General features: G+C 35.2%; 1 protein-coding gene across 8 annotated transcripts in view; it reads left to right on the top strand.

The window, feature by feature from the left end:
- AFTPH (aftiphilin) overlaps positions 1-21,422 on the top strand; it is a 65,125-nt gene that overhangs the window by 5,233 nt on the left and 38,470 nt on the right. Inside the window, exon 2 of one of the 8 annotated variants that reach the window (XM_073212430.1) lies at positions 21,085-21,186. The exons of 6 other annotated variants lie outside the window; for them this stretch is intronic. The gene's annotated coding sequence lies outside the window, so the exon portion shown is untranslated. Of the gene's footprint in view, positions 1-17,958; positions 18,006-21,084; positions 21,187-21,422 lie in introns of those variants that run through there. One more of the 8 variants, XM_073212433.1, reaches the window with a different exon arrangement.

The raw sequence follows: 21,422 nt of genomic DNA, 5'->3' as shown, positions 1-21,422 counted from the left end.
CTACAGGGAGGTAACTGTAAACATTTTGGTTTACATTCAGTGTTTTTTCTTTTCTATGGATATATGAGTATCATACATACACATACATGAATGTATCTCAATGAACAAGTTTGTACATAAATCCTTGAATTTGTCTTGGTTGATTCCATGGGACTGAGTCTCAGAAGTAGACTTGCTAAAACAAAGGGAAAGCAATTGCTTTCCAAGAGGTTGTAATAAAATTACTCCCATTAGCAGTGTTTGAGAGTACCCATCTTCCTGTAATCTCCTCAGGATGCTCAGTAAAAATGCAGTTTTAAAATTGTTTACCTGAATTTTTATTTCAATTTGGGCATTTCAGCAATGTGGAACATTTGCTTAATTTGAAATTTTTTGAAAGGTTTAAATGTGAGACATGTCCTTGTTTAATAAAAGGTTAAAATTGCTTAATGCCATGCTGTTTTAAAATAAGTCTGATTCTGTTAGCAAGCTATTTAAGTACATGAAATACAGTATTATCTTCTAGAACTATCTTGTGCCGTACAGAAGCCACTAGCCACATGTGGCACTTGAAATAAAGCTAATCCAAAGAAAAATGTGCTTTCATTGTAAAATATACACCAGATATTGAAAACTAATGTTAAAATATATATTTAACATTGATTGCATGTAAAAGTAAAAATAGTTTGGAAACTTTGGCTTAAGCAAAATACAATTAATTTCATCTGTTTTCTTTTAATTGGCTACTGGAAAATACAAAATTGTATATGTGGCTTCTGTTTCACTTGGACACTGCTGCTCTAAAGCATGACATAGGCCCATTTTTATCTATGGAAGAGAAATATAAGATCAACTTCACTGTTTTAGAAAGTAGTAAACAGGTTTTAAAAAATCCCTTCTTACATTTAAGGTTGTCAGTATGTTTTTCATAGTATATATAGTTTGCACTTATTTTTTAAATTATAAATGCATGATTACACACTGTAACTTGTTGCAGTTCTTATGCTCTGAAAGAAATATATGTATGAGGAGCTGGGGGAGGTTATTAGGACTAACTTATCTGGGAATTGATCCCTCATCTAAGAATCAAAGGATGTGTGGAGGGATGTTTTAGGCAGTGGGACTGCAGGTGCAAAGGCCCTTTGGCACAAAAGAATGCTATTGTTGTCTGTCGTCTAAAAACTGAAAGCCTAGCTTAGAGCATTGAAAACAATGGGGGAAGGGAAGAGCCATCATCACTGAAGAGAGGGAAATGGTTTATAGACTGTATTAAAGATTATTTTTTAAATCTATCACAAACGAGATTGATGTGATCAGGTTGACTTTTTAAAAGATTATTTGCATTGGGCATGATTGACTACTAGTCAGGAAGACTGGTTTTGATGGTAGTGTCAGTTTAGACCAGAATGGAGTCAGAGAGGCTGGGAAGAGGTATGGATATTCCAGAATTGAGGGATTTATGAGATAAAAATCATTCTTTAGAGATACTGGAGGTTGGGGAGCTTTGCCAAGGATGACTCTTAGGTTTCAGGCTTAGTAACTGGGTGCATGGTGGGGGCAGGTGGTTTAGAGAGTCCTGCTAGAGGGCCAGGTTGGAGGAGGAAAAGCTTGAGTTCTGTTCCTCCTAAGGTCCATTCGAGATTTTAAGAAATTCAGCTGAGAGACCTAGGAAGGAGTTGGCTGGTCTGGGCTGTAGGGATAAATCTGGGAGTCCTAAAATGAGGTAATTAAACTCCAAGTAGATGAGATTGTAGGGAGAATTAAGTAAGAAGAGAGCCTGGATGAAACTGGGAAGAACTTAACACTACTAAGTTGAGTATGTTTAATATTTAGAAAAAAATTTTGTTTTGAAGTGTGCTTGTAAAAGTGAATGTAAGGAATAAGTTAGATCAAAGAAGTTAAATATGTCTGTTTGACATGTGTAATTGAGTAGATAATCTAACACAATGCTTATTTGATTATCTGGAAGCTTATCTTTTTCCTGCAGCATAAAACAAACTGGACTTCCCTAACTGTTGAACAGGCTGCAAACAATTATGAATAAGTTTTGGTATTTTCGCTACATTAATAGATCTAAGGAAAAATTATGTAATTATCTCCATAAATGCTGAAAAGGCATTTAAAAACCCATTTCTGATTTTTTTTTTTTGAGGAGGCATCTCATATTTATTGATCAAATGGTTGTTAACAACAATAAAATTCAGTATAGGGGGGGTCAATGCTCAATGTACAATCATTAATCCATCTCAAGCCTAACTCTCGTCAGTCTCCAATCTTCTGAAGCATAACGAACAAGTTCTTACATGGTGAATGAATTCTTACATAGTGAATAAATTCTTACATGGTGAACAGTACAAGGGCATTCATCACAGAAACTTTCAGTTTTGATCATGCATTATGAACTATAAACAATCAGGTCAAATATGAATATTCATTTGATTTTTATACTTGATTTATATGTTGATCCCACATTTCTCCCTTTATTATTATTATTATTTTTATTTTTAATAAAATGCTGAAGTGGTAGGTAGATGCAAGATAAAGGTAGAAAACATAGTTTAGTGTTGTAGGAGAGCAATTGTAGATGATCAGGTGTGTGCCTGTAGACTATGTGTTAATCCATTTCTGATTTTTTAAAGCAATTTAAAATAAGAATTATTGGATATCTGATATGATAAAACATATATACCTCAAACAAAAAAATCAGTATTTTAATTAATGAGGACTAGATGCCTACTGTCGCCACTACTATTAGATTTGGTATTGGAGGCATTAGTCAGCACAATTGATAAGGAAAAACAGAGACATAGAATTGGAATGGAGAAAACCGAATTTGCTTATGATATGATGATGTACTACAAAAGTACGGAGAGCTTTCACCAGTGCTCACCAGTTAGAAAGTAGAAGTGGAGACCCCCATCTTACATAAGCAGGAAAAAAAGGTAAAATATCTAATAAACTTAACAAATGCAAAAATCTTACATTGCTAAGATTCAGTTTTTATGTTACAGTTAACAATTCTATGTTTAGGTTATAGAGGAGATCACTCTACGTCACATCTTATTTTTGAATGCTAACTTTAAATGACACTTTTCAAAGAAAGACTTCGAGGAGTAGGATCTTTAATATTTGCGTACATCCTAATAAGACAATAGTGTTTTGAATGGATGAAATGAGTGCTGTTTGTGCCTCACCCACCCTCCCAGGCACTATTTTTATTGTTGTTTTCATTTCAGTCACTGCTTATGTTTTGTAGCAGTTTCTATTTTGCTGTTGTTTACATTTCTCATCTTAATTGTTTATTGTGTGGATGTAGAAATGCTGACCTGGAGTATATTTGCAGGTAAAACACTTCTGCTACAGTGATACTGAAAATCTGAAGCACTGATTTATTTTCTTCAGGCTTTTGTTTTTAGTAGCATTTTATAAAAAGTAATGAACCTAAAAAAAATGTAGTGGACCTGCATTAAGAGATAATTTAACTCTTTTTTTTTTTGTTTGTTTGTTTTTTTGAGAGGGCATCTCATATTTATTGATCAAATGGTTGTTAACAATAAAATTCTGTATAGGGTACTCAATGCTCAATGCACAATCATTAATCCACCCCAAGCCTAATTCTCGTCAGTCTCCAATCTTCTGAAGCATAACGAACAAGTTCTTACATGGTGAACAAATTCTTACATAGTGAATAAGTTCTTACATGGTGAACAGTGCAAGGGCAGTCATCACAGAAACTTTCGGTTTTGATTATGCATCATGAACTATAAACAATCAGGTCAAATATGAATATTTGTTTGATTTTTATACTTGATTTATATGTGAATCCCACGTTTCTCCCTTATTATTATTATTTTTTTTTTTTAAATGCTGAAGTGGTTGGTAGATGCAAGATAAAGGTAGAAAACATAGTTTAGTGTTGTAAGAGAGCATATGTAGATGATCAGGTTTATGCCTGTAGACTATGTGTTAATCCTAGCTAGACAAGGGCAATAAAACATCCACGGATGCAGAAGATTTCTCTCAAAACGGGGGGTGAGGTTCTAAGCCTCACCTCTGTTGATCCCCAATTTCTTACCTGATGGCCCCCCTGCGACTGTGCCTGTCTTAGGTTGTTCCTCCCTTGAGGAATCTTACCCGTCTCTGGCTAACCAGTCATCTTCCGGGGCCATACAGGGAAATGTAAAGTTGGTAAGTGAGAGAAAAGCAATATTGTTTGAAAAGGTTAGCTTTTTACTTCTTTGCAGATTTATGCCCTGTGGCTGCTATGCCCAGCATTTGTCTTGAGGTATCTTTATCACTTGGAAGAATTATGATACTCAGTAAATTCAATATGAGGCACGAATTCTATTTAAGGCTTGTAATTAGGAAGGAAGAAGAAAAGCTATAGAAGTAGCAGATGGAAGAAAACATGGGAAGATTGGTTATTTCTTTGACATATCTTCTTGTAGAGTAACTTAAGCATGTATAGTTTTTAAACTACTAATTAAATTGCGCACACACATTAACATAATAGGAATACAGTTACATAACCAAAGCAGACCTATAATTACCAGCCATCTCCAGTGAAACCAAGAAAACCAGTTAGGCACCCTAGGCATTTTTAAAAATTTATCTATGATATGGTGGATATTGTCCAACTGAACTTGAACTGTCTGAGAGAAATCAGACAAATTAAAACAACCCATTCCTGGGAACTGTTCACATCTCATATGTTCTTTTAACAGTAGATAGTCTGTAGTTGTAAGATTTTGGAGCACTACAACTTGCACTTCTCCTAATTCTTGGTTGAGTTCCAACAGTATAGATCCAGTCAAATTTGTTGTTTTACTGTATGCACAGGCCAGCTTAGATATCTCATTCTTCATTTCCATGGCAAGTCCAGGAACCGATGGGATGAATGCAGCTACAACTGTAGCATTGCCTGGATCTTTGTTGAGGTTTTTTGATGATCATCTTCTGGTATGATTCTTCCAGAGAGTGCTGATGTTGGAAGTTCTTCTTCATATCATATCCTAGTTCATTTTCTGGGTAGCCAAATTAGGCTTTGATCCTCTGTATAAATACAAACAGACCCTTTGCCCACACTTTGATATGCCCTTTATACCATTGTGTAGAACTCATTTGAGGTCACCACACAGGAACTGCTTTTTTTTTTTTTTTAAGAGAAAGGAATATTATCAGAAAAATGTACCTCCATAGCTGACACCCTTTAAGTGATCAAAATTAAGGATATCTAAAGCATGCATTAATCGTTGATTTACAGTTAGTTTTAGCCTATCAGGGAGTAATCCCCTTTTTCTTTTTTTTTTTTTGTTATCACTAATCTACACTTACATGAAGAACACTATGGCTACTAGGCTTTCCCCTATACCAGGTCCCCCCCCACAAACCTTCCTACAGTCACCATCCATCAGCATAGCAAAATGCTGCAGAATCACCACTTGTCCTCTCTGTGCTGTACAGCCCTCCCCTTTCTCCCACCCCCCCATTATGCATGCTAATCTTAATACCCCCTTTCTTCTCCTCCCCCTTATCCCTCCCCAGTCCCTTTCCCTGGTACCTGTTAGTCCATTCTTGGGTTCTGTGATTCTGCTGCTGTTTTGTTCCTTCAGTTTTTCCTTTGTTCTTATACTCCACAGATGAGTGAAATCATTTGGTATTTCTCTTTCTCCACTTGGCTTATTTCACTGTGCATAATACCCTCCAGCTCCATCCATGTTACTGCAAATGGTAGGATTTGCCCTCTTATTATGGCTGAGTAATATTTCATTGTGTATATGTACCACATCTTCTTTATCCATTCATCTACCGATGGACATTTAGGTTGCTTCCAATTCTTGGCTATTGTAAATAGTGCTGCGATAAACATAGGGGTGCATCTGTCTTTTTCAAACTTGATTGCTGCATTCTTATGGTAAATTCCTAGGAGTGGAATTCCTGGGTCAAATGGTAAGTCTGTTTTGAGCATTTTGAGGAACCTCCATACTGCTTTCCACAATGGTTGAACTAATTTACATTCCCACCAGCCGTGTAGGAGGGTTCCCCTTTCTCCACAGCCTCGCCAACATTTGTTGTTGTCTGTCTTTTGGATGGTAGCCATAATTACTGGTGTGAGGTGATACCTCATTGTAGTTTTAATTTGCATTTCTCTGATAATTAGCTATGTGGAGCATCTTTTCATGTGTCTGTTGGCCATCTGTATTTTTTTTGGAAAACTGTTCAGTTCCTCTGCCCATTTTTTAATTGGATTATTTGTTGTTAGTTTGTTGAGGCGTGTGAGCTCTTTATATATTTTGGATGTCAAGCCTTTATTGGATCTGTCATTTACAAATATATTCTCCCATACTGTAGGGTTCCTTTTTGTTCTATTGATGGTGCCCTTTGCTGTACAGAAGCTTTTCAGCTTGATATAGTCCCACTTGTTCATTTTTGCTTTTGTTTCCCTTGCCCAGAGAGAGATGTTCATGAAGAAGTCGCTCATGTTTATGTCTAAGAGATTTTTGCCTATGTTTTTTTCTAAGAGTTTTATGGTTTCATGGCTTATTTCCAGGTCTTTGATCCATTTCTAATTTACTTTTGTATGGGGTTAGACAATGATCCGGTTTCATTCTCTTACATGTAGCTGTCCAGTTTTGACAACACCAGCTGTTGAAGAGGCTGTCATTTCCCCATTGTATGTCCATGGCTCCTTTATCGTATATTAATTGATGATATATGTTTGGGTTAATGTCTGCAGACTCTATTCTGTTCCACTGGTCTGTGGCTCTGTTCTTGTGCCAGTACCGAATTGTCTTGATTACTGTGGCTTTGTAGTAGAGCTTGATGTTGGGGAGCGAGATTCCTTCCACTTTATTCTTCCTTCTCAGGATTGCTTTGGCTATTTGGGGTCTTTGGAGGTTCCATATGAATTTTAGAACTATTTGTTCCAGTTCGTTGAAGAATGCTGTTGGTAATATGATAGGGATTGCATTAAATCTGTATATTGCTTTGGCAGGATGGCCATCTTGACAATATTAATTCTTCCTAGCCAAGAGCATAGGATGAGTTTCCATTTGTTAGTATCCTCTTTAATTTCTCTGAAGAATGTCTTGTAGTTTTTGGGGTATAGGTCTTTCACTTCCTTGGTTAGGTTTATTCCGAGGTATTTTATTCTTGTAGATGCAATTGTGAATGTAATTGTTTTCCTGGTTTCTCTTTCTATTAGTTCATTGTTAGTGTATAGGAAAACCTCAGATTTCTAGGGAACACTTTTTATTGTATCAAATTACTTGGTTCATTCAAATAATGTAGTTTAAGAGTGCATTGTGTCCTTGTAAGCACCAGATCAAGGAGTTCTTTGTTTTAAAAGAAGCTCCGTTCCCTCTTATATGCTGGAAGCAATAATTGGATTTAGAGGAAGTAGATCAGAAGGAAAGAGAATAATAGTATTATCATGAGGTAGATTAAACCTTGAACAAAATTGATGCATGCAAGCATTTCTTGTAGGTATACATTTCTAACACAAATTATGTTAAGATTTTATACAGAAATATTTTGAGAATTTTTTTCTTGCAGCAAACTTTAAGGGGTAACTTCAAGTCTGTAAAATGAGTTCTTGTAAAACTGATTGTAGGGGAGTCAATGTCTTAGAAAATACCTGGAGTTAGAAATATTGCATAAGTTTTAAGTCACTTTAAATCATATTGCTTACAAGATTTAAAGGTAAAGAATATGGACAAATTTCACAGCTTTTTTTTTTGAATTACCTGACATTGTTCACAACCCCTGTATGGAAGGACCCACTGCTTTTGCCTATCAGTGATGCCAATAGTATTTGGGGGAGATTGTTAGTTTTGGTTATTTTCTCTAAATTCTTTAGTGTCTTGTCAGACTTCTCTTTTTTCCACTTTGGGTTATGACCTATTTAGGTTTGCAAAATCAATTTAGCTTTTAAGGAAAAATGAAACAGAACTAAAAATATTAAGGATATACAGAGAGTAAGAGCAAATGCTGTTTGGTGAAACTTTTTCATGTATGTATATATATATTGGGTATTTTTTCTGTGGGTCTCAGCAGGTGTTTGAAGAATTCTGCTTTATACAACAGGCTAATTCTCAAATTATTTCTAACTTAAAGGTATAGTGGTACATTGCAAACAATAATTTTTTTTTTCTTTTTACCCTCTAGCCTTCCTACCTCTCAGGAGAAAGTAAAACTTTAAACCAAGCGGCAGTACTAAAAGGTCAGCCAGCTAGAAATCTGTTTGCCATGGGAGTTCCTTCCATAGTTTCCATGAAGTTATTAGTCAGTTGGACCTACTTGTGAACCTTTATATACAATACATATGAATACTTACAAACACTATTTTGGGAATGTGTTTATGTTTGATTTTTCAGATATACAAAACTTTGGTTTTATAATTTGCCCCACAAATTGCCCCACATATGTTGCTATCTGTGGATAATTTATGACTATTTTTAAACCTGGCTCATTGGTTTCCTTCTGTTGCCTCATGTCATCATTTCCTTGATTAATGAGTTGCCAGTGTACAAATTAAAGTGAAACTAATAGCACTTGGCAAAGACATAATTTGTGAGGTAGATCTGCTGTTACATAGGTCACAGTCTAAGGCCAAATTTGTGAATTTTATATTATCTACGACATTGCCTCCTTTCTCATTAGCTCAGATAATTCCATTCTAACTGCACTTGGTTGCAGTTTTGTAACTTTTACTAAGTGCTTTTTTCTCTAAAAGGTGAGCTGCTCTAATAGTATGTGTTTATAAAATAAAAGTACTGTCAAGACCAAAGGCAGCTGCCAAGGGCCTGCCCAGGTGTACCTATTTTAGTTGCAGTCTACAGTGGTATCTAGTTTTGAAAGTCTACAAAGTAGGGTTTAGTTTTTTGTTATTCTAGAAAACCGTGGGCTCTTGAGGTTTAACTCAGCAGTCTTGATTAGAATGCTACTTTAAAACTTTACAAGAAGAAATTTCTCTCAAAACATGTCAGCTATTGATGTTGTCTGATTGCAGAATCTGTGGGAAATTTACATGAAGTACTATAGAAAGTTACTGAGAACAGAGAACAAGAACAAGGGAAATTAGCTGGATTTATCCAGCGTAGTGTCATGCTCTGCTGACACCTCTTCTTGTGCCAAGACACTGCCTCAAACTGAAGCAGATACTCATGTTAGCTGGTCTGTTAAAAACATGAACAAATTTTTGTCCTTTAGCTGTTTTTTTTTCCTAACTTGCATATAAGTATACCCCTCTTAATACATTCTTTCTTCGGACAGGTTGCAGCACAAATGATTGGGTTTGTTTTATATTACATATCACATTTCAGGCCAGTCTGTCTCAGATCACACTTACTTTCCTAGATTGAACTTAGATATGTCCTAACTTATTTGATGGAGCACTAGGAGACCAGTGCTAGGGTTATAGAAATCTGGTGATGGGGTGGAAGGGGGAACTCAGTTCAAAAGTGATCAGTAGAATAAATGCTCCAGAAAAAGCAGTAATAATGTATTTAGTGCCTGCTGTGAGCCAGCCCTGCGAATGCAGTGGTCAGCAATACAGGCCTGTGCCTCCAATTTCCAGACTTCTGAGCGCAAGTGAGGTAACTCTTGGAAGAGCAATTTCAGTGGAGTGGTGAGATGGAAGGCAGATGGTGCTGAGTTGGGAATGAGTGAGGTTAGGAAGTAGAGGTAGTGAAGACAGGGCACTTTCAAGAAGCTTGGTGAGGAGGGCAGAGCTAGAAGGGCACAGGAGGGAGGGATTTGTTGTGTTTTGCTCTGATTTGTTTGAGGATGAAAGAGTCTTGAACATTTATTTACAGGCTGATGAGAGAAAGCATCAGTAGTAATGGAGAAATTCAAAGATGCCCCTGAACAAGCAGTTGAGAAGAACAGAAGGTCCAGGGGTTGTCTATGAACAATAGTGAGGAAGTAAGCAAGATTTTATTCAGTGAAAATTTCATGAATTTTACTTAATTAAGGAAATTGAAGTAGTACCTGCTTTCCAATTCTGTTTTCATTATAAAGTTTCGGGGATATTAGGGTAGAAAATATAAAGTGGCTAATTTATTCTGTAACTATATAATAAGAACAGAGAATACTAGGGGAGAAAACTGTTCTCCAAGAGCTAATGCATCTATCCTCATTGAGGCTTCTGTTTTGTTGCCTTGTTATCAACAGTTATCCAGTGTTATTTGTTCAATTTCAAGTTGAAGTACCTTTTGGAAATAATAGTAAACTCTCAAATATGGTGATCTGATAAAAGTAAAACAATTTCTAATGTTTTACTTACCTTGTTCAGTTTTTACTGTGAAACTGTCTAAACACAAGTAAAAGACCTTACAGATTTGTGTAGAAGTTCAATATGCACAGTAAGAGAAAAGTTCTTAGGAATATTTGAAAACCAGCTTCTATAAAATGATGACTCTTAATGCTCTTTAGCAACATTCATTTAAGAATGAATATGTGTTGCCGCCCCTGTTGTCATTTACATCATGTATGTGGTATTTATACTCCTGTGAATCATCCTTGAGGACATCAAAACCAGGAGGACAAAAATTTGGTTGTCACTTTTGGCAGTGATCAACTTAGATATTTTCATTTACCACATTTTTACCACTGTGTACATTAATACTGGAACAAGATATTCACTTCTTGGCATTTTATTGGTTATTAGCTTGTAAGCATCCTTGTTCTCCTTCCAAATTATTGTGGAAGTTTCAGAAACCTTTTTCTGAATAACTCAGAGACCTTTAAGGGAGGATATTTGTAATTCTGATACTTGCTGTCAATTATTTCTGCACTAAGACATGTTTCAAGTTTTATAGCTTGTGAGGGATTATTTAACATCTTTAAGCTTTTATTTCTTCATCTGTAAAATGAAGTTAATTCATGAATGCTTTTCACATAGTAACAATACATAGTAGACGCAGAATAAATATTTAGGGTTGATTTAGGCAGAGAATGAAAGCATGTAAGATACTCATTTAACAAATGCTTTAAATAATACCACATATTTTTATGCAGTTGATGATTATTGACACAATTGATGTCTGTGATGCTTGCATGTTTTTTTTAAACTGGCAAGTTCAAAGAATTATGAGATCTCTTATAAATATGCAGCTTTGGGAATGGGGAACTTTAAGTAGCCTTAAAGTTTGCAACTTATATTGAAGAGAGTATAGTAGTCCTAAAAATAAATAAACAAACAAAATTCTTTACTGAAAAAGCATCTATTTTTAGGGGCTCTCACTGTTTTAGTGGCCACCCCGAGCTAATATGCTGAAAACAAAAGCGCTCAAAAAGAGAAAATGAAAATTATCGTTTTGATAGATTGAAAATTTTAGAGCATGAAAACTTTTGTCACAATCCAGTAATCTCTAGATATATTGAAAACCAAAAAATAAACTAAAATCCAAATCATCATATGGCTCAGAAGAAGGGCTCTTCTGTTACTTTATGACAAAATGACTCTTAGGCAGGGATGTAGGCTGTGCGGATTCATTGAAACAGTACATTTCGATCATATCTCAAAACTCCCATGAGGATATTACAGTAAAGATTTGAGTAATTTGAACTACTGCAAAAGCAAGCAACATTTGTGATGCAAATTGATGTTAATTGTTCATACAACATATTCATTTTTCTAAAGAAAATACAGATCCTTTTCACTCCCCCAAATGATTTAACACTAACATTGAGAGTTCCTTCCAGACAAGATAAAAACTCATCAGACATATTGTAGTAAAAAGGTAGCAATTTCTGTATGTGTGATCCATTAAATAAACTTGCTAGTGTAGTTTGTTCTGTTAAAGTCAGTGACATAACTTCAGATACAGTTGTTTGTCTTTATTTTCCCCTGTCTTAACCACCATCCTTCTTGCTTGTGTCTCCTTACCACTGCCCCATCTCAGTCCCTATGAAAATAAGTTTGGACTGGAGGGTCCTCAGTAAAGCTTGATAGTATAATCGAGATATGCTTACCTGGCCTTGAAAATTGACGTACACATTGATGCAACTGGGCTGGTACCCAGTAAAAGATGGGTTTTTCTCTGATGAGTTTTTATCTTGTCTGGAAGGAACTCTCAATGTTTGGGAGATTACTAGATGACCTCTTGGAGACCTTATCACTACCACTGAATGTGAGCCCAAGAACATTAAAGGTAGTTAATACTTTGTGTGGATGATGGAGGGGAAAAGAGTAGTCAAGGATTTATTCTCTTAGGGGGAGATATGTAGAATCCTTTTCATACCAACCAGATACCTTCTTAGAAGCCTTTACCCTTTTTGTCCTTCCTCTAACTGCATAGTATCCACAACCAGTTTACCTAATGATAATGGTGAGAACTTCTAGGTTGCATTGTCCTGTTCCACTTCAAAACCCACATCTTTTAACAGACTATTAGTGGCCCCTTGAGTTGGTTCAGAGGTTATTGTCTCAGTTCTTCAGCTTTGGGCATTATTTCATATTTTCTAGGGATTGGTTTTAGATATTAGCAGTAAAGTTAGCTTCATGTATCTTCAGTGTGGTTAGTGATATTTTTCTGAAATGACCTGTTCTTTCAATGACTTTTTAAAGTATATGCAGGGTCATGTGAATGTTTGTGCCAACTGAGCAAACATTGATTTAGCTGATTAAGCTGTTGTTAAGGGTAGGTTATGATTTGAGCACATACTTCATTAAAGTTAAAATGTGATGACAATTGATAAATTAGTGCACGGAATGTGCCAGGCACTAGAAATTTGTTATCTGTAATCCTCACAACAGCATCAAATGGTAGGGACTTCTAGCCCCTTTTTATAGGTAGGAAACTGAAGCTCAGAGAGGACAAATTCACATAGTTAGTAAAGGGAAACTGGAACCTGAACTTAACATCTGTCAGACTCTTAGTACACAATCTTTCTTCCATATGTACATCTATGGCCTTAAATCCCAGAAGATATAAATAAGTAAGACTTTCTTTTTAATAGAATGGTACATTTATAACTATGGTCACATATTCATTTGTAATGTAGTTGTTAATCTAAGTATATTGATTATCTGAGAAAATTTTTGTAGTGATGTATAACATATGTACAACAACATGCATAAATCTTAGTTTTATGATGGGATGAATTTGTACAAATATCTGTGCTTGTGTAACTCCTACCCAGATCTAGAGAGAATAACATTCTGAGCATCCAGCAGGCTTTTTCATGCTTTCTTCCAGTCAGTACCCCTTGTAGGTAACCAGTGTCCTGAATTATCACCATAGATTAGCTTTGCCTGTTATGAACCTCATAGAAATGGAATCATACAATATGTATTTTGTGTGTGTTTATCTGGCTTCTTTCACACATTTTTGATAGCCATCCATGTCATTGTATGTAGTAATAATTGATTTTATTGCCATATATTCCATTGTAAGTATATACCACAGTTTATTTTAACCATTCTCCTGTTGATGGACATTTGAGTTATTTTCAGTTAAAAATAATGTCATGAACAGTCTTGTTCATGTCTTTGAGTGCATATAGTCCTCACTTTTGTTGGGTATCTACCTATACAGTTTAGGTAGATACTGCCAGACGGTTCTCCAAATGGGCATACCAGTTTATCCTCCCACTATATCTTTGCCATCAGTGGCTATGGCTAAAATTGTTCTGTTTTAATTTTAGCCATTCTGGTGGGTGTGTAGTGGTGTCTTACTGTGGTTTTAATGTGCATTTCCCTGCTGGCTTTTCATATGCTATTGGCTATTTGAAATCCTCTTGTGTGAAATGCCTGTTCAAATATTTAAGCGGTTTTTCTGTTGGGTTGCCTTGCATTGATTTGTAGGAATTCTTTACACATTCTGGACATTAGTTCTTTGACATTACCAGTATTGCAGATATATCCTTCCAGACAGTGGATTGCCTTTTCACGCTCTTAAATGTTATTTTGCTGAACAGAAGTTTTTAATCTGGTCTATATATCAATTTTTTCTTTTATGATTACTGCTTTCTGCATCATGTTTAAAACATCTTGCCTCACTAAGGTCATGAAAATATGTTATCTTCTAGGAGGTGACTGTTTTCCTTTCTCATTCAGACCTACAATTTATCCGAAGCTGATTTTTGTGTAAGGTGTTAGGTAGAATCAAAGAGTTTTACTCCCTGTGTGGATATCCAGCAAATCTAGCACCGTTTGTTGAAAAGGCTGGCCTTTCCCCACTACTCTGTAATGGTGTCTTTGTTGTCATGTTACTGTGTAGCTTTAAATGGAGTCTTCATATCTGGTAGTTTAAGTCCTTCAGCTTTGTTCTTGGGAAACTTCTTAAATGACCAGATAATCTTAGGTGGTAGTCAGCCCCATTCCTCTTCATTCCCTTGCCTTCTCAAACATACCTTACCACTTGACCCCAGAGCTTTCAGACTACAGATTCACCATCTCTTCTTTTCCTTGACCATTTCAGACTTGAAGCCAGAACTCCTTAAGCAAGTGTAGCTCCTCTTCCTGTGAGAGATTAATAATCACTTTCACCTATTGTATGCCCTGTCACCCTAGCAACTAATCTAGCACAGGGCTCAGAGCTGCACTGCAGATAGCTGCTGCACTTCTGGATTGTTCCTCTGATCCTTCTGTATTGGACCTCCTATACCAGAATTCCCAAACCCAAGACCCTTTAATTTTCATGGTTTGTAGGCGTGAAAGTCTTCTTTGGCTTGCCTTTTCAATTACTGTTACTCACAAAGGTGTGATTTCTCATGAACTAATCTTCAAAGTGTAGGTGGTTTGCTCAAATTCTCCATCTCCATGCTCTGACTACCTTTAAGATACCCCATTTATTACTTAATCATAAGAGCCTCCTGTCTACTGTTTGTATATACTATCACACACACACACACACACGAGTGCTTGATCAGGTTATAAAGAAATTGGAAACTGATGAGGACTCCTGGTGCTATGAAGGAAGGATTAGGAAGGATGAAGAAACATTTATTGAACTTGCTGTATGCCAGCAGTGTATTAAAGTAGTTCATCTGAAATCTTCTGCATCCATGGATGTTTTGTTGCCCTTGTCTAGCTTGGATTAATACTTAGTCTATAGGCACACACCTGATCATCTGCATTTGCCCTCTTACAGCACTAAACTATGTTTTCTACCTTTATCTTGCATCTACCTACCACTTCAGCATTTTATTAAAAAAAAACAAATAATAATAATAAGGGATAAATGTGGGATTCACATATAAATCAAGTATAAAAATCAAATGAATAATCATATTTGACCTGATTGTTTATAGTTCATGATGCGTGATCAAAACCGAAAGTTTCTGTGATATGACTGCCCTTGCACTGTTCACCATGTAAGAACTTGTTCACCATGTAAGAACTTGTTTGTTATGCTTTAGAAGATTGGAGACTGTTGAGAATTAGGCTTGGGGTTGATTAATGATTGTGCATTGAGTCCCCTATACAGAATTTTATTGTTGTTAACCATCTGATCAATAAATATGAGAGATGTCCTCTCAAAAAAAATAAATAAATAAAGTAGCTCATCTATCCCTCTGTCTTTGTCCTGTTAAGTAGGAATAGCTATTTAAAGTCCAGGTTTTCTTTGTTTAAAAAAAAAAAACCTTGATTTGTCTAAGCCAAACTTAATATGTAAATTCATTATACAAATAATACTTCAGTTAACATAATACTTCAACTAACAAGTTTTACTGAGTTGGGCTGGACACAAGAATTTTCTGGAAAATTTTGGACCTCCTTCACACTGTCTTGCTTGTCATTTTTGGCTGAAACTTGGGAGCAGTGACTGATGAGTAAATTAGGCCAGAGCCAAGACCTGATAGAAGGGAATGTGTACCCTTCTCTTCTCTTCAATAGGTGACACCATTTTGAAAAATATGGAAATGTTCATAATCTGGAAGGCTGATAGAGCCTGTTGCAACTAGAAAGAGAGATGAGTACCTTGCCAAGGTGTGACAGGAAGAAAAACTACTTTCTGTGTTGTTGATTTGGTTACAAAGTTCCTGACTCAGGTCTTTGTTTTTACCTTAACATCCAAGTTTGAAACAGGCATTGAACCAGTAGAAAATTTTACTTCCCAAACAAAGAAAAGTTTAGAAAAAGTAATAGGTTAACCACAAACAGATTCTACTAGAGAGAAACATCACAGATAGTTCTTTTAAAATAAAGTATTATGGAAGTTAAAATGGTAGAGCATTCAGGAAAATAGTTTGTCAGGGTTTTATAAAACCAAACATGCACTTAACAGAGGACCCAGTAATCATACTTTGGGCATTTATCCCACAGAAATGAGAACTTACATTCACATAAAACTTGTACATAAATGTTCTTAGCATCTTTAGTTTATCTATTGTTCAAATATACTGTTAGTATATATATTATTAATGTAGTATTTGTTGCTGTTTATAATAATGCAATATAGGAAATAATTCTTATGTCCTTCAGTTGGTGAATGATTGAATGTACTGGTTTATCTGGATGGTGGAATACTACTCAGCAGTAAAAATGATTGACCTGTTGATAAATGCAATAACCAGGATGGACTTTAAGGACATTATACTGAGTAAAAATAGTCATCCTCAAAAGGTTATCTATTATATGATTTATATAACACTCCTGAATTGACAAAACTATGGGGATAGCAGTTTAGTTGCCCAGGGATAAGGATTGGGTAGAGGAGTGGCTGCAATTCTGTATCTTGATAGTCATGTTAGTTACATAGATCTGTATGTGAGGTAAAATTGAACAGAACTACACACAAACACAAATGAATGCAAAGCTTTTTTAATGGTGAAAACTGAATAAGGTCTGTAGTATAGTTAGTAGTAATGTTCCAACAAGGTCAGTTTCCAATTTTACCATTGTGCTAGAGCTATATAAGATATCACCATTAGGGAGAGCTAGGTGAAGGGTGCACAAGACGACTAGTTTTGCAACTTACTGTTAGTGTCCTATTATTTTAAAAAAAGAAAGGTTTAAAAAATAAGGTATGTTTTACACCCATGTTCATAGCAGCATTTATTAACAGGAGCCAGAATGTGGATGCATCCCAACTGTCCATCAACAGATTATAGTATATACATACAGTGTAATAGTATTCCTTGAAAAGGATGAAATTCTCCCACATGCTGCAACATGTATGAACTTTAAGGATGTTATGCTGAATGAAATAAGCCAGTCACAAAAGGACAAATACTGTATGATTCCACTTATATGAGGTACCCCGAGTTGTCATATTCATAGAGACAGAAAGTTAGAAGGGTGGTTGTGGGAAAGGCGGGGTTGAGGGAGTGGGAATGGGAAATTACTGTTTAATGGGTACAGACAATATTTTGATGTCTTGGAAGATAAAGTCTAGAGATGGGTGGCAGTGATGGTTGTGTAACAGTGTAAATATTCTTAATGCCACTAACTATACACTTGAAATGGTTAAATGTAAATTTTATGTGTATTTTGCCACAAGTAAAAAAAATAAGGTATTCTGTAAGTAACGTGCATTATAAAATGTGCATATTTAAATGCAAACAAATCTTGAATACTTTTCATTTTTTCATTTTTCATTTTGAAAAGGTGACAAACCTGTAAAAAGTTACAAGTTCAGTGTAAGATTTTTTTCCAGAACAATTTGAAACTGTTACTAACCCAAATATTTTCACGCGTACTTCCTACATGCAGACATTCTCTTACATAACCACATCAAAATCAAGAAATTAGCATCAATACGTTACTGCTATCTTATCGTTGGATTTAAGTTTCACAGTAGTCCCAGGAATGACTATTATAGAAAGAGGAGCCAGTTGAGAATCAGGTTTTGCATTTACTTGTCATGTCTCTAGTCATCTTCAACCTAGAACATTTCTTCAGTCTTTCCTTAAGTTTCATGACATTGATACTTTTGAACATTATAGACCGATTGTGTTTTAAACTATCTCTCAGTTTAAGTTTGTCTGAAGTTTCCTCATAAATCAATTCAGGTTATGTATTTTTTGCAGGAATATTCCAGAAATGATCCTGTGGTGTTCTCATTGCATTTTGTCAGGTGATGCACGATTTCAGCATTCTCATTACTAATGATGTTCATGATTAAGAGTTCAGGCTTCACCACTGTAAAGTCACACTCTTTTCCTTTGTAATTAAGTATGTTGTTGGAGGTATTTTGAAACTGTGCAATATCTTGTTCCTCGTCTGACTTTCAATTTATTCTCAATTTATACCTATTTATATATGTAAGGACTTGATAATTTATTATTTTATTCAGGGGATTATAATCCATTATTATCTTTATTTTGACACTCAAGTTGTCCCTAATTTAATTAGTAGGAGTCCCTCTGAGATGGCAATTGTGTTCTTTAGACATGTTCTCATCCTTATGAATACTTCTAAATTAAAAGAAAGGGAATCATGACATCAAAGGCTATGTAATATGCTATTGTAAGAATATATCATAATTTGCTTAAATTATCCCTATGGAGCACTTTGTTTTATTTTTTTATTTTTTAAATTTGAATAATATAGCCAGATTGCCTTCTGGAAGCCTTATAACAAATTACACACCCACCAGTAATATGTGTGCAAGTATCCTTTTCTCCACACACTCATTAACAGTGTTTTTAAATAATAGGAATTTAATAATTACATGAAAACTATTAGAGGTCAAATTACCCTGTCCTCTAAGAATTAGAAGGCATTATCAGGACTCTAGACAAGGAAAGAAAATAGTGTTTATATGTATCTTTCACTGTTTTTGTCCTTCTCTCTTTCAATCAGCAGCAGAAAAAGTATCTCAGAAGTAAAGTAGTGATTTCCTTCTTTATGAAGCTGATATTGTAAGGGGGACAATTAAAGCAGATATATTACAATGGAGTCTTACTTTTCTCATGACTTGCTCATTTCTTTCAAATAACTCTCAGAGACTGACCAGTCATTGACCTCAAAGGTCCTCTTCAAAATTCTGAAGCCATGTTCTACCAACCAGCTATGTGACCTTTGGGAAAGTTGCTCTTTAGTAGACCTCATTTTCCTCATCTCTGTATTAAATTAAGTGGTTTCTAAGGTACCTTCTTCCTAAAACAAGGTCTTACAAAAATATTTTCTGAGAGTTGGAAGAAAGTGATTTTTTGTTCTGTTTTGGTTTTTTAGACTTGCAAAACTGATTGAATTTTGTAGTAAGCATTTTCCCCATGTATCTAACTCGGCAACTGTGAATTGCAGAAAATATTAATTCATTGTGTATGGGCTAGTTTTATTCTAGGACTTTGGTGGTTAATTCTCCCTTTGCCTTTGATGTTAAATCTGTCTTGTGGTATTTTTGTCTGTTTAATACAGAGGGACAAAACAACCCAGACATAGATTCCATTTAAAAATTAAATGTATATAAATAGATATAAACCAGTGGATATGGGAAAGATTATGCAGTAAATGGGATTATGGTAATTGGCTATTTAGACAAAAAGTTCCCTTAGACTTTTGCTGTAAATCATACCCCAAAATAAGTTCTAAATGTATCAAAAATTAAATGTAAAAAAAATACACTTTAAAAGCAGAAGAAAATAAAATGAATATTTATTAAATCTTAAGCTTTTATGATAGCAAAATAATGAAGAAAGTTACTAATGAAAAGACCAAGTTGATTTGATCCCTTAAAAATTAACTTGGGAAAACAGTTTTGCAGTTTCTTATAAAGTTAAAAGTTACATGTGACCCAGCATTCATGCTCCTGGGTATTTAGAGAAATGAAAACTCATGTTCATGTCACAATCTGTATACACATGTTTATAGCAACTTTATTTGTAATTCTGAAATAGGAGAAACAACCCACATGTCCTACATGAAGTGAATGGAGAAACAGACTTGTCTATCTCTATAGTGGAGTACTACTTAGCAATAAAAAGGACTGAACTGTATTGATATATATAGCAACATGGATGGATCTGTTGATACATGCAACAACATGGATGGACCTCAAGGGCATTAAGCAGAGTGAAAAAAGGCCAACTTCAAGTGGTTACTTACACATTATATGATTCCATTTACATAATACTCTTGAAGTAGCAAAATTATAATGATGGAAAATAGATCAGTGGTTGCCAGGAGTTAGGGTTTGGGAAAGGACATGACTATTAAGGGGTACCATGAGGGGGTTTCTTTATATTGATGAATATTAGTGAACAATTTTTGTAGCAGTTCTTTTCCCAGTTGCAGTGATGGTTACCTTAATCTAATCTACTCATGTGATAAAATTTCCTAGAACCACACACACACACACACACACATGAAAAAGCTGGTAAAATCTAAATAAGGTCTGTAGCTGAGTTAATAGTGTACTGATGTCAGTTTCCTGGTTTGATCATATGCTATCATTATCATATTATAACTGGGGGAAACTGGGTAAAATATACACGAGAACTCTCTGTACTATTTTTGCTACATCTTGTGAGTCCTGCCTAATCAATTTCAAAATTGAGTTACAAAAAATAAACTGGTACATCCAGAAAATGGAGTATTATTCGGTGCTACAAATAAATGAGCTACCAAGCTGTAAAAGGACATGGAGGAAGCTTAGGTGCATATTACCAAGTGAAAGAAGCCAATCATAGTATGTACAGGATACATACTGTATGATTCCAACTCTGTGACATTCTGGAAAAGTAAAAACATCAGTGGTTGACAGGGCAGGATGGGAGGGATGAATAGTTGAAACAGGATTTTTAGGACAGTGAAATTACTCTGGGTTACATTGTAACAGTGGATACATACATGTCTTTATACATTTCTCCAAACCCATAGAATGTACAGTGCAAAGAGTGAACCTTGATAGAAACTATGGGCTTTGGGTCATAATGATGTGTCAGTGTAGATTCAGTTGTAATAAATGTATCACTCTCATGGGGGATGTTCATAATAGAGGAAGCCAAGCATGAATGGAGGCAGGGAATAATATAGGAAATTGCTGTACCTTCTGTTCAACTTTGCTATGAACCTAAAACTGTTCAAACAAATAGTCCATTAAAACAAAGACAAAAATAATTAACCTGGGTTAGAAATAAACACTGAAAAGTAAAGTAAAGAAAATATTTGTATCAATTATTACAGATAAAATTTTCATGTCTTTTATTTAGTAAGAACTCAGGCAAATCCATAAGGCAAGCCCGGAATCACCAATGAACTGGAAAGAGTGCTTAAGAGAACAATCATGTGCCGCAAGAAAGAATATTGTAGATGTGTGTACTTTTGTATTTATTTGAAATTTCCTGGAGTCCCCAGATTCAGTAATGTACTACCAGTGCCCTTGGAAGCATATGTTAGAAGAGAGGATTTTTTTTTTGCCATTATATTATAGCTATGTAAGAGAAAAATAGTTTAAAAGATACAAAACAGCACTGTAAATTTGCATTGTTTTGAAGTTGGTTTTGAGAGAATTTTGAAAGAACTTGTTATATGTAATCTGTCCCTTCCC

The sequence above is a fragment of the Manis javanica genome, chromosome 1 (assembly GCF_040802235.1).
Source record: "Manis javanica isolate MJ-LG chromosome 1, MJ_LKY, whole genome shotgun sequence".
Classification (NCBI taxonomy): domain Eukaryota; kingdom Metazoa; phylum Chordata; class Mammalia; order Pholidota; family Manidae; genus Manis; species Manis javanica.
This window is presented reverse-complemented; position numbering and strand designations above follow the sequence as displayed.